This window comes from Miscanthus floridulus, chromosome 6, assembly GCF_019320115.1.
Source record: "Miscanthus floridulus cultivar M001 chromosome 6, ASM1932011v1, whole genome shotgun sequence".
NCBI classification, from domain to species: Eukaryota; Viridiplantae; Streptophyta; class Magnoliopsida; order Poales; family Poaceae; genus Miscanthus; species Miscanthus floridulus.
In genome coordinates, this window is record NC_089585.1 from 41,718,535 (window position 1) to 41,733,849 (window position 15,315).

The 15,315-nt window shown below is 38.0% G+C and overlaps 1 long non-coding RNA gene across 1 annotated transcript; it reads right to left on the minus strand.

The window, feature by feature from the left end:
• Positions 1–3,065: 3,065 nt before the first annotated feature.
• On the minus strand, positions 3,066–3,713 carry LOC136458142 (uncharacterized). The gene is made up of 3 exons (XR_010759915.1): positions 3,574–3,713; positions 3,288–3,465; positions 3,066–3,202 (listed from the first exon to the last, which is right to left on the minus strand). It is a non-coding gene; the product is annotated as an uncharacterized lncRNA (long non-coding RNA).
• Between the last annotated feature and the right edge of the window lie 11,602 nt (positions 3,714–15,315).

Sequence of the window (15,315 nt, forward strand, 5' to 3'; positions counted from 1 at the left end):
AGTTCCAAAGAATTTCAGATACAACAGAAAAGAATCAAGCAGAACAGGACTTTGAAACCAGATTAATGCCTTGGTTGAGTATGGCATATGAGTTCAAAAGGCAGGCTACAAGGCTGTACAATAGAAAGATATTCTTCAAGTTTCAAAAGGAGCTCATATTGGCAACAACGTATGAGGCTCAAGAACTCCAGAAAGATCAAGTTTATGCAGTGTTAAAATCAGAGTACCATAGGCAGTTTGAGTTCAAAACAAGGAGATACATTGTGACAGTAGACTTGACACAAAAAAACTACAGATGTCTATGTTGCAAATTTGAAAAAGATGGTATAATATGCTGCCATATCATCAAGGTGCTCACAAACCTAAATATATCTCAGCTAGATGACAATTATTTCATTGAAAGATGGAGGGCTAAAGAGAGGAAACAGTTGACAAGGTAGAATACTGTACCAGAAATAGAGATTGAGAAGAGCAGGCCATTGAGGCACAACATATTGTCAAACAAGTTGAGCAATATTACTTCAGATGGATCAAGAACAATGGAAACATTCAACTATGTTCTAGAAGAAGCCGAGCGAATGCAAAGAAAACTCAATGAACCAGCAGATGAAGTCAGACTGCAACAATCACAATCTGTTCAACAAAGTGGTACTAATGTTTTGCAAGATGCTAATGATGTAGTCAGACTACCTCAAACAGAATCAGCTCAAGAAAGTGATACAATGCTTTTGCAAGACCCTAATAATGCTCAGAAAAGAGGAAGGCCCAAGAAAGTGACCAGGCAAATAGGAATAGTTGAGGACATCAGAAGCAAAGCAAAAAGCAACTTTACCTGTACACACTGTCGTGAAGGAGGGTCTAACATCAAGACATGCCAAAAAAAGCATCTTCCTCCTGTGCCTAAAAAACAAAGAAAAGGAAATCAGGTAACACAGAGAAACATAGGCAAAAAGTAAATGTTAGCACTACAACAACAGATGTCACTTCTTCATATGTATATTCATCTAATGTTGTTGATATTATCATGCAGGAGATGTTGACAACACCAATAAATAGTAGCAGTGCAAGTGCAGCAAGCAAACCAAAGAAGGGGAAAGTCAAGAATTGAGAAAACCAAAAACAAGAGATGGAATGCTAATAGCTGCAATTACAGTGGCCAAATAATTTATGTAATTTATTAGTAATAGAGCAATTGTAAATTCAGTACTATTATATCTTTAGACCTACAATGAAATGTATCTATTTGAGGCTACTGGAAGAGACTACTGGGCCGCAACTTGATAAAACATGGATTGCATGTGCTCATAACTAAAATTGCAGTGCCCTACACTTGCAATTTACATTACATCAAACTGTAATTACATAACTGAATATTTAAGTTGTTTGGTTTACATATGCAGTGGCCTACAGCTACTGCTACTGCTAAGAGAACTTGGTGCAGACATACATACCTGCCATATGCTTCATCCATGGTTTCAATTGGATTGTCATTTTCCTTTTTTGTTGCAAGCTGCAAAAAATAACAACTTTTAAGTCATCCTTGTTATGAAAATTACCATCATGCTTCACAACTAAAATTATCAACACATAAATATTTCAATCACTCACACAAAGAGTTCACAAATCCTAGCAATATCAAGAAAGGAGACCCTCTGCTTGAGCAATGGCATGTTCTGCTCTAACTTGCTCAGGTGGCCTCCCACTCCTGATATCGGCAGAATTGGAGCTAGGTGGCCTTCCCATCTTCCTATACAGACAACCCCAACAAACAAGACAATGTAGTCAAATCATAATACATAGGAAAAAGTTGACACAAATATTAGCAAGCATGGCAGCATGGTTATAGTATAATATACTGCAAGGTACCACGGACACAAGTAGAACTGCATGATAAATGCAGTTCATAAGACTAAAAGCAAAGGGAAAATCAGATCCAACTGTAACGACAAAGGCAAATGGATAAACTTACTTCCTCATGGACTATCAATCTTCTACATTCGGTCTACTAGTTCTCTTGCAGACTTGGAAAAATTCTTAAACCCCTAAAGAAAACAACCAAATTAAATAAAAGCAGGGTTGCATACATAATCAATATGCAAGAAATGGTTGCACAGAATATACAGAACAGGAAAGACAACTAAATGATGAAATCATTCTAGATCAAGAAAAACACATAACAATTGTTGATGAGGCCATCGAACCTCCTATGAACTATGTAGTAACAAATACTCTGGTATATTCAAACCAAGCATAGAATTTGTTGAAAAACATAGATGGAACAACCCCCACATCTTGGCCTACCTCCACAAACCTTCATCTAACACAAACACAGATCACATAGGATAGAGCACAAAGGACAATTTCTTTCTATGGAAGGACAAGGATAAAAACTTGGTGAGGGTTAGCACAATCATAAATAACAAAGAAATCACAAACACAACAAACATAAGACAAGGTGTGTTAGCACAAATCACAAAGGACAATTTCTTTCTATGGAAGGACAAGGATAAAAACTTGGTGAGGGTAAGCACAATCACAAATAACAAAGAAATCACAAGAAACATATAACAAGGCGACTCATATTGTCATCATATGATCAATTCAACAACTATCAATGAGTTAAAAAGCAAGTGCTACACAGACTAAATTTAAAAAATGCAAAACTCACCTGTTGCCATGGTACTGAGGACAAAGGATCTCAATAAGATGCTGGTTGGACTTTAACTGACCGCGTACCCTCATGGTGCTTCTAGTATTCATGCACAAAAGTCATACTTCAACATCTTGGTCTATAAGAACAAAATCAAACTCATAATAATATAACACAAGACCCAATTGAACTATCTATAAACAAGAAGACAAGAGGAACATGCACAACCCTCAATCTTCTCCTTGTCTTCCCTATAAAAGGTTAGTAGTACACAACAAAAAACACTTATAGAGAAAACCATAAAGCTAGAATAATGGGTACAAAAGAGTTAACATCAGCAATCCAACAGAATATTATCATCTTGTTTACTTTAGCCTCTTCAATGTATATTAAAATTTACAACCACTTTAGCATCAAATGCTCTCACCAAACTAGCTACTTCTTTACAAAGTGGCATGCACTCATAGCAAGAACCTACACCCTATATTGACCTAAACGCAAGATCTAGAGACAAGCCTCAAATCATGCTCCCTGATTCAAATTGCCAGAGACCTGAGAAAGAAAAAAATAGAAACAAACAATCAGATTAAAAAACATGAAGTTATAATAAACAAAGTGACGTTGGAACTAATATTACCTCCTTCACTTTGCATGTACCATCATATGCACTATTGTATTCATTGAAAACCATGTCATTAACAAGTTTGATGCGAAGTTGACTAATATCATCTTCGGTGTACTTCTCCAACATATTCAGATGGACTTCAAAATGCTCTAGATTCTTTATAGCATACACACCACTATCATTGATTATGCTGAAAAAAGAAAAACAAAAAGGGAAAAATAGGAAATAATGGGACTATAAGCACAAACAAAATCCACATGATCTATATAAATCAAAGGACTACATTACAATCACATACTTATCAGATTGCTGGGGTACAGTTCCAAAGAAGACATGGAATGCATGTAAGCCATAGTCGATATTAACAACTTGTTTCCAGACGGTGGCCAAGTTTTCTAGCTACAAATCAGGCAAAAAGAAAATGACTACACCATGCAAAATAATATTTGTTTCAATGAAGGATATAGTAAAAAACTGTAGCACTAAAAATGATGGGAAAAAACTACCACTGCAATACTGAAAATAGACAAATGGTGCATATACAAATACAAACTGATACTTACAAAATCATCTTTCACAGCTTTGTGGAAAGCTGAGTCTACTCCAAAGCACACTGTGCATGAATCCAAGATTATACAACATCTCAGGCTAAAATACAGTACAACAACATACCACCAATCATAGAAGAGTATTGGAAAATAGAGCTGACAAAATAACTAACATTGTGATTATTAGTAACATCACATAGTAGGACTAGAACACAACATTTATGCTAGTACTCTTTTTCAAATAATAGAGAAGATATGTTACGCACATAGTCGCTTGATGTTAAAGGCCTGGCACAATGAGCACCCTTAAAGCATCTCACAACAGTCTCAAATAGCTCCTTCTCCTTCTCATCATCACGACCATGATTTCCAATAAGATAATCCTACAATAACAAATTGACTGATATTATTTCCATATAGCGCAAACATATAGTTTACAAAGAATACATCAGCGACTACTAACCCCAACTTTAGAGAAGAAGTAATGCTTTCTAGAATCCCTAGGGTGTTTTCTAAGGAACAGCAGCTTGCAAAATGCGTTCACTATAAAATGGTTGACCTTTTCGCCAGGCCGAAGAGAAGATGAAAGTGCACTCAACAAGACAACAACAAACCCATAATCCACCACTTTTAGACTGCAAACACAAAAACAAAACAATTCACAGTGAAATGGTACAAGTATTAACACATGGTGCTGCAGAAGGCTAAGAATGGGAAAATTGTGTAAATTTCAAACTTACTTCAAGTGTTCGCTGCTTTCTCCCATCTTCAAAACAGCTTCATACACATTAGATTCAAGTTTGGACACACTAATCTTGGATTGAGGGATGATAAAAGGGTTGATCTTGTACATGCTGGGCTTCGCAAGCTGTCTAGGATGATGAATAGCAACCTTTGAACTCGAAGACTACCAAACAGCTTCACTGGACGACTCAGAGTTCAATACAAATCCATTGCTGCCAACAGACTTTGCAGACAAGCAAGGCCCACCAACCACAAACTTTTCACTGATGGGATGGAAGACGTGATTGAATAGGTGTCTGCAAAACATACAACAAGGAACACATAAAATTGTTTCGAAAAATGGAAAAACTAATAGTGTTAGAGCAAGGATCTAATAATTTCAATATATCCTAAAACTGCATCACAAAAAATCACACAAACACAATACGATGCACTTACAAAGAAAAAAGAAGGGGGCATTTACTCCAAATATATATACAACACTAGTACTGGTTCGCAAGAGTATGAACATTACTACAACTACTTATACAAGCTATTACATGATCCAAAAGCAGCCCCAACTACTACCATGTAGCATTGTACTAACTACTTCCCCTTCTACTACCATGTCTCCAAAAAAGATAAAGCAAAAGGAAGCAGGCACCATCACATTATCTCCCACCACAAACTTTCCAGAATGATAAGATTAGGTACGCCTATTTACAATTTCTATAGGATCTCCATAAGGACTGACTGCAGCAAGAGGAATAGGTTGACTTGGATCTTCTTCGATCTCAAAATATTCAGTTAAAGGTAAAGACTCCATACGGATAATGTCCTAAAACAACAATAAATATAGAAATAAGACCAGAGAGATCAAAAGTTACATCACAATACAAAATCGATATAATGCAATAGGGAGGATTACATTTTCAACATTCCCATTTATCTTAGTCCAGCATTTCCAGTGCCAATGGTCTCCTCATTGCTCACATTACCACCTCTAGGAGACGTCGGCTTATCAACAAAAACCCATTCTTTAGATGTAGACCTAGATTTCAAGTTCAAGTTGCTTTTGGTTTCAACCTATGAAAAAATGAAACTAAATCAGGTGGTAAAACATTCCTTGTACATCAAAAACTACTTGGCATCTACAGAAACAAAACAAAATGCACTTCCAGGGACACCTCCATGGAACATATTAGCACCAACTTTCTGACCCGAAGTAGAAACTCTACTCAACTGCAGCAACAAAGAATAAATAAAATTTCATATACATAATATATAATGACTTAGCATGGGAAGAATAAACAAGATGGAAGAGAACATGTACCATAGACAACGCTCTATCAAGAGGACAAGATGTATCACAAGTTGTACCAATAGGGCGCCTCAAGTTAGGATCTGCAACATAATTTCCTAAGTCATCTAGTTCTTCAAACATTCTGAACGAAGGTACACTAGGGCTACGAAAGAATGGAGTCTTCGTCTTCAGACAAGGTTCCTTGACAGGTGCTTTTCCAGCAAAAAAAAAGACAATAAAGAATGCTGAAACTTAAATGAAATAAAAAAAAGTCATATTGCACAACTCAAATACTACAATTGCAGAATTACAAAGGTGCAATTTACTGATAAAGAGAATGCAACATAAAAAATAGGGACTAACCATTAAGATCTTGAGTAGAAAATGCATTTTCATCCAAGTCAGCTCTAGAACCAGCTTGAGCATTCTCCACTCCACATGGACCAAGACCACTCAGAGAACCAATAGCATTCCTTAGACTCGGTGCTTCTCCTGTTTGTCCTACATAGAGACCATGCTCAAACATGAGCCCAATTCACATATCTTAGATTTCATAAAGCATTTTTTTTCATCAGCAGGACAAACCTGGGGCCCTCTCAACTATACCAACCAAGGAGATAGCAGCGGTCGCATAAGTTGTCTCGCCTTCATGAATAGTAGGAACCAAGGGGGAAGCAGTATATGCAATAGTTGCTTCGCCTTCCTAAACAATAGAGAACAGAATGAAACAAGTCTATTCAGTAGGGTATTTCATTTACTACATCAATACCTAGTAGTGTATATTACTAACAGCAAAAATATGCTGGAACCTATGTCTATCTGATCATGGAATAGCAGAACAGCTACAAAAGCATATAAAAACAAGAACCAAATAATGCAAAACTCACTTTTAGATGGAGCTTTTGACGTTTAGTTGCAACATTAGTAGTTAACACTTGGTCTTCCTCAGTAACTATAGTATTATCCTTGTTACATCCATTTCCAGTTTGATCCAGCACAGTTGCCTAAAAAGATAACAATTTAGAAAATACACAACTGAAGACAAATAAAATGATAAATAGGAACATTCACCTCAGCATTATGATCTTTTATGTGACTCAGAGGGGACTTGCCAAGACGTTGAGAGAGTCGAGTCCTAGACGCTACACTATTGGCACTCGAATATTGTGATGCACATCTTTTCCTCTTCCTTTTACTTATAGCTGAACCTGAAAATAATCATAAGATTATGAACACACATACAAACAAATCAACTAAATGCAGAAATAAATGTTACACGACATTCCATGTACCTTCAGCTGATGAGTCTTTGGAAGGAATAATTTCAGTTGACTAAGAAGCACAACAATTCTCACCACTAGATCCATCGTATAATCCATCAGATTCAATTTTATCAGTCACAGAGCATTCTTCTTCATTTGTTTCAGTAGGAGCAGCAACTGTAGGATGCACATCTTCAATAATGGTATTATTTGCAGCAATAGCAGCACCATCCACTTCTTTCACAGCTGTTTTACTTGTATCACCAGCCATTCCCGCATCAAAGACATCATCTGGCATAACAAAATGTCCTGGAGAAGGCAGTGGGGCTTCATATTCAGCACGGACAGCATCATCATCACCATTATGATGTGCTGGAGAAGGAAGAGGAGCTTCATATTCAGCAGGGATACCATCAACAACTCCATCATCACCATCATCATGTCTTGGAGGGGGCACTCTAGCAGCAGAACCCTCAGCCTCATCAGAAGCATCACCACCACGATTAATTACATGAGTCCTATGCATGTACATAAACATCTTAGCAACAAGTGTGCCCAGGCTCCTAAAGCCTAGTCTTGTATGGTGGTTTTCAAAAATATTGCACATGTTATCCATGTCCTGTAATGCCAAGTTAATAGTAACATATGAATCATGTAAATTTCATTATACAAGAGTAATGAAATGATCAAATCAAAGGATTGCACAAAGACACATACATTTGTCCTGATGAAATCACAACGTCTATCCAAAGTTCTCCTAAAAAGAGCACAAGCCTCTTCCGGTAGATACTCTTCAGCATAGCATGTGTCATCGATGGATTTAACCTACATAAAATCAACTCAACCAGTGATCTCCAAAAACCCTTACAGCTAATACAACTCTAGATGTGCATTAGAAGTCAACAAAAACTCAATAACAGAATGTTAACAAGGCATGGGCAGCCACACAAACTTCATAGAGAACTAGGGGCTATTAGATTACCATCCAACGCCCCAGGATTCATCATGCATGTATGATTTTTAGAATAAAATTTAGAGAAAGATATTTTCTATTTCAACACAGCTTTCTTTCAATAGGGTGTTCAGACCATTTATTTGGCTAAGAAAAGTAAAGGAGAGCTTTTATTTGGATAGGACAAGTAGATGTAGAAAGTTTTGAGATATCACACAACAGATAAATTACTTCTAAAACTTAATAAATACTACACAGGACAAAATGAAACACTGCCTGCAACTACTACAAAGATATAAAAAAAGGAAAAAGTTAAAGAAAGATTTGTTCTTCTATGACTACAGAACATTATCAATCCATCAAGATAATTGGCTAAAACATGCTTCTTCAATGTATTACCAAATTTCACTAAATAGATAGCCACTGGTTCTAAAAACTAAACAGGCAGCCTCTAAAATTAATCACAGTCAGACCAACAACATCGCTACAGAAATCACAATCTTGAGCTATGAACTTAATACAAGATGACACTTGCACAGATTTAACATGCATATTGCATATGCTTATAACTAAAATTGCAATGGTCATAACTTGTAATTTATATTATTGGTGATTGCAATAAATGCCTTTGATCAAGTAAGCAACCTAAGATCAACACTCAAGATTTTTGGTAGAATTTTTTCATACTAGACAATACAACACCAATGTATATTGGACAAGCAAAACCACAATAAATAGATGAAAAGTTGTGTTAGCAGAATCAGAAGAGAATTTTTTCTAAGAAAGCACAAGGTCAACATTTTGCTGACAGTAAGAATCAGAAGAGCCTTAGGGCACTAAGACTAAGAAACATTTATACAACTCTAGAAAGATCTAAACTCATGCAGCAAGGATACATGATACATCAATAAAGCTCATGGATACACAACATCACAACTATAAATATGAATTTTTAGGTTCACTACTCACCGATCGCTTTCCATAAATGTCACCAGACACACGATCATATGAAGCAAAGGTCTTGATCATCAAGCCCTTCCAACAATGGATTCTTGGTAGATCTAGGGGCAGCTGATTACGTACTCCAAAGTTGATATAATCAAGATAATAACCCTACATATGATTTCAAAGGCATCAATAAACATGTTGCATAACCAAAAAATGGACAACTGAATAAAGGAAAAAAAAATACAAATATAGGCACACTTACAGCTAGAAAATATCTGCAACCACCAATTGTACTCCGATGCTTCTTTCTGTAGTTTGTAATGGAAGAAAACATCCAATCATAGATAAACTTTGACCAATTCCATTCTTTCACCTTAGATACATCAATCAATGCACCTAGATACTGCAGGCTCGGATAAGTACTAGAATTAGCACAAAGAAATGTAGACAAGGCTACAACCATGAAGTATCAAAGCACGTCATCATCAGATAACGTGCCTCCTACCAACTTGTCCCCAAATGTCTTGATCATGGGCAAAGAGGGCTCTTTGATTGCTGAAAGGAAGTTGCTCTTCGTAGACTCAGTATACTTCTCCTTAATATCTTCACCATCATTTGGAAGCCCTAAAAAGAGATGGACTGACAATGGATCCAATGGAATCACTTTCCCTCCAACTACTATGTCACTACAACTCACATCTACTTGATCTGCTATCCATTGCATAAAGCCTCTGGGTGCTGAGCAACCATCGTACTCTAGTAAAATTCCAAAGCCATGATGCCTGATAATTTTCTTTTTGCGCTCATCCAACTTTGCTATTATCTTTTCTCCAAAGTACTTGCTATTAAACCTACTTCCTGGTCTCTCTGATGTACCTGCAGCGTCACTCAATTTCTTTTTACCTCTACCTCTAACTGTTCTGATACTCTATAAAACAATGCAACAAAAAAGAAAATCTGGTTAGGATACTAGAATCACTAAACATGGTGACAAATTTAGCAAAAAACTTGATTAGTTGGCTATGTTTTTTGAACAAAACCTATTCCCTGAAATATCATTCTCATCATGCATCCGCTCAATCGTAATGCTACTGAATTTACCTTTCCAGTCTGGACACTTGAACCCCTTGCTTTCCCTTTCTTCTCAACAAACTTAGCAAACTGAGAATACATAATAGAAACAAAAATATCAGGTACAGTTCAAATGCAAATAGCACTATACAAGAACAAAAGTGCATGATGAGATCAAGCATTCAAGAACAGAAAAGAAAAATAGGCAAGGACCAATGCCACCAGTATCACTCAATCATCTACAGTATAATAATCATGCAGTATATACAGGAACAATAAACTAGCATGGACCCTAAACTACTACTACTACAGGAGTAATACAAAACTAAAACAGCCACAACATGATATATCAGATATTAATAGACAAAGGTTTCAGAACATACTCCACAAACGGCTTTTTGAACATGCTTCAAAGTTTTCAGCATTTCACTAGTATCAATATTATCATCTTCAGGATTTGGATCCTAAAAAAGGCAACAAGATATATCAAATATCAAATTATTATAATACACAAGTGCACACACAAAAACAAAGTCAAAATGAACTTAGTACCTCGCCATCATTGAAAGGATCAGAAGTTTCCTCTTCTGAGTTGTTAGGAAGATCATCCTCACTCTCACCATTTGTAGACTCACCATCAGAAAGAAACTCATCATCATCCATGGCTACATAACAAAAAAATGGTTAATGATCTCATTGCTAGCTGCAGTAAAAAACCAATCGAATTGAAATTTAGCAAAGCTCTCGACAGATGAGGGGTCAGGACCTAGCATGTCAAGTGCATAAGAAGCTAAAATTACTAGTACAAGGACTTCTATATAAAGAAGGAAATTACTAGAACAGGAGCATGATTTTGACCAGAACACCTAGATGCTTGACATGCTGCTTGTGGACAGTATTGCTCACCCTATAGAATTTTCATATATTGTGCAAAGAAAATTCAGTCTTGAAATGCGGAATGCATACCACTCTCATGGTTTCCTATTAATATGCAGATAGTACAATAGTATAGTACAACACATAATTCGGTTATCAAAATTACATAACAAAGACACATGCAGACACATGAAGAACCAATCACATGAAGAACACAGACACATGCAGACACAAACACAAATCAATTCAGTCCTTACCACCACAAACCATGGCTAGACCACCAACCAAAAGCAAGAAATCTGACTGTTGAAAAAAATGGAACTAAAAACACAAGCATTGGTAAATGTAAAAAAAATGTCCTCACACATATATTATGATAATCTATTCAGAGCTCATGGATCCATCCGAGCTAAGTTTATATATTCTAGAACACCCAACTCGATTCTCTGAATATTTTTTGGGCCATGTTGGTGACCTTGCCTGCCTGAATTTTTCATCGTTGCAACTAGGAGGTCCAAGATTCTCTCACTAGTCACCAGCCAAAGGATCTGACGACACCAAATAAACTGACCGATGAAATTCCACTGGTTTTCATCTGCAGGTTGCAAAGACCGTGCCTTGCCGTTACAAATGGTGCTCCATCTAGCTTTTGAAAGGGGTTTAGTGCTTTAATCACCTCGAGACAAGGGCTGTGCATGCATTTTCTGATGAAATTCCACTTGTTTTTCATATGCAGGTTGCAAAAAGGCTATCACAGACTTACAGTCACCCTAAAAGACTGAAACTGAAACTGCATTGCAGCACGTCTCAGTTCAGTGCACTAATGATGGTCCACGAAGGGGTTTAGAGCTTTAATCACCTCAAGACAAGGGCCATGATTTTCACACTTTAAAAACACATGCAACACTAGACATAATCCATTGCACTAACATGCATATACTAGTACCAGACTACTACTAATAGTAGACTCAATCCATTGCATGCACTGGCCGACCCTTTAATTAAAGTAAGCAATCTTCCACAAGATTCATTGGCATTTCAAATTTTCAGGAAGTGGTTTGATTTGTAGGTGAGGAGGGGCACCGGACAAGGCATCTCCTTATCTGGTCCCAAACTCCCATTTGGGAGCACCTATCTACGTGCTCCATGCATGTCATATGCTCTGGTTTTTCTAGTTTTATTAGGGATTTGTGAGGCGCTTGTAAAGGACTGTAAATTTTTGACAGGGGCTGGGGAACAAGAAGAAATAGCGTGTGATTAAATGGGAAGAGGACATACCCCACCCAAGGCTTTGGTGGTTTAGGTTTATTAGAGTCAATAGAAATGAATGTTGTCCATTTCTCACAAATGATGGATATATAGAGAGACATCAAATTCAATAGCTGAGCTAACCCAAGCAAAAAAAACAAGCACCATTGCTGACCATAAAAACCATTGCACACAAATAACAATAACAAATCACCCTAATGCTCAGGCTGCTACACCATGGCGCACAGCACGGGCCGTAGCTAGCTCGCTCAACCCAACACAACAAACATAAACACCACCAATCTCTAACCCTATGACCTCCTCACGCTAGAAGATTTTACCAATCAAGCAAATCGACACCACATCATGTAGCAGCATAGGCAAAGCAGAACAACAAAAACTACACTAAAGTTTGGCTTGGTAAAATAAAGCATCCAAAATTTGGCTTGGCTAGATTAAGCACTTAAGTAGCAAGCAGCGTAAATGTCTCCCCACCATTCTCTGTAGCCAAACGCCCTCAACTGCAAGCGTTGGTGCAGTACGGCAGAGAAGGGGGTTGCCCAGTCATTCTCACCACCATTTGGAATTTTAGGGAAGTGATGATATCAGTTCAGTCAGAAAAACATCCATACAGGACACAAGCAACATATAAATTCACATACTACATCAAAGTCAAACAGATCAAACAAATCAAACCACAAATCCTAGCTCCCCCTCGATCCCAGCCGCAAATCGAACCAGACCAAAGCATGGAGACCAAAGAGGCGTTATCCTAGCATGGAGGCAAGCTGCAGCTGCCCTGGCGCCTGTCCTGCTACCCCTCGAGCAGGGGGCTTCCAAAAACCCGCAACAAAATCAAACAAGCGCAAAATCAAGGGGCTAAATAAGCACAAATCACCCCGCCTCCACCTCGCCTGACATCATCCCCACCCCACCTTGCTTCCGCCCGGTCGCTCGTCGGCTGCCGCTGAAGCGACGACACAAGCCAAATCCTCGGCGAGACAACGCCCGTCCAGGTGAGGCAAAAGCAAGCAGACTCATCCTCCATGAAATTGAACCACAAATACATCAAAGATGCAATCAAATCGTAGATCTACTGAACCATAAACAGAGATGACCCAAAAAAAGAGACCTCAAATCAGGGGAGAGAGCGCAGCGTAAGAAGGTACCTACTGACCTCAAGCTATGGCAGAGCAGCGAGCCTCCGAATCGCCGAGGAGGGGACGTCGACAAGCCTCGATGGGGAGAACCACGGAGAGGGGCAGAACAATCGCCACCACGACGAGCTCCAGAAAGCACGATACCTTTCCTGTCTATGAGCGGGGATCGAGGAATACGAACAGTGTCTGAATTGGGTTCTCGGTCCGTTGGGTAGTAGCAGATGCGGCCTCCAGTGCCCGGACCCGATAACAAAGATCATACCCAACAGACCGCATGAACATCGCCTGAGAGAGAGCCCAGATTTCAGGCGACTGTACAATAGGAAATGTGTTAAACTATATATTTGTTCTTAATTTAATAATCGTTATAGGCAAGCTTTTGAAAAGAGTAGGCAGAACTAGTTTTTCGTTACAATGTTGGCCGACATAAAAAATTATGGGACTTGCTATATCCCAGTCGACTGAAATTTACATCTTTTTCAGTCAACGTCCACAACCCTTGGATCTGCATCCAAGGGCTCAGATCTGTCCCTGTTGTTTTTCTTCTTCTAGCAAGCCAAACGGATCCGCAAATGAACCCAGTAAAACCAACCCACGCGCTACTGAGCCCGCCAAACCTTAAACGTGTTTAGTTACCAATACCCGCTATATCAACTCAGTGCTCATTTGGGCCACAACGTAGTTATTGGTCCAGTAAAATATTACACATAATTTACAAATCTGCCACTGCAACCTCCAGCCAGAAAGAAACACCACGATTGAATCTAGATACACAATGAGATGTTCTCAGTAAACAATGTCAATGAATAACCGCTACTAGTCTCTCCATTCTTGCCATAGCAGTCACAATTGGTGGTTCCCTATCATAGTCTGCATCTTTCGGAAGCGAAGCTCCCACCAGCAGTCAGCATGCATATCATAATCATGCATGCCTTCAACGTTCCATTGGTCCCTGCATGATTGCCTATTTTTGTATTATTGTCAAGTACTGCTACTAGTAGCAATTACAAGTAGGGCATGCATATATGGTGACAACTCAAGATCAAACCATACCAGGCCAGTAGTTGTGCCGCTACAATTAACTAGACAGTGCTCTATCAAGGGAGTGATTCAGAGTGAAGGTGCCCTATATTCATAATTAATGACTTCTAATGAGCACAGAAAAAAGAAAACATATTATAAAGATCCAGAGAAAAGTATTATCCCGCATCTCTCAAAAAGCTTTATTTGACAAAACAAAGATCCAAACTCATTGTTCTAATATTCTCCAGTTTTGCCTAAAAATGATAGGTTCTGAAACTGCAATCTACCTAATCTCCAAGTCTCATTGCACATCCATTTCCACCTCAGTTAAATTGGGTTTCCAAAGCTAAAACACTACTACCAGTCTAGAAACTAAATTAAAATGAGCCAATGAAGCTACGCTAGTCAAATTGTCATTTCTATAGACATTTAGCAACACAAACTATACACAAGGGAAATGATATTTTAAGTAAAGAATGACCAACCTCTCCACATATAGACTCAAAGAACAATTTCATATCAGCCTAAGTGACTTGCAATAAGTGCATATATTAAAATAGAACAATGACATAATGAGTACCTAGTGTTTGCATAGGTGTTCATAGCAATCCATCTTGTCAATAAATGTTTTTACAGTAAATAATGATTGCACACATTTCACGCCCATCATCAGACTGCAGATCACAACAAAGTGGCAAAATTTTTAGAGATCATAAGTAGATACAACCAAGCACATATTTCATGTTCATTACAATTCCACAAATTGCACATGCTCACAACTAAATTTGCAATGCTCTATCCTTGCAGTTTACATTATTGGTGATTGCAATCAATTAACATAATGGAGGACGCTGCTCATTATAGATAACATTATGAAGCGAAGTGATTTTACTAGCAGAGATGGCAATGATCAAAAAGGTTACAAA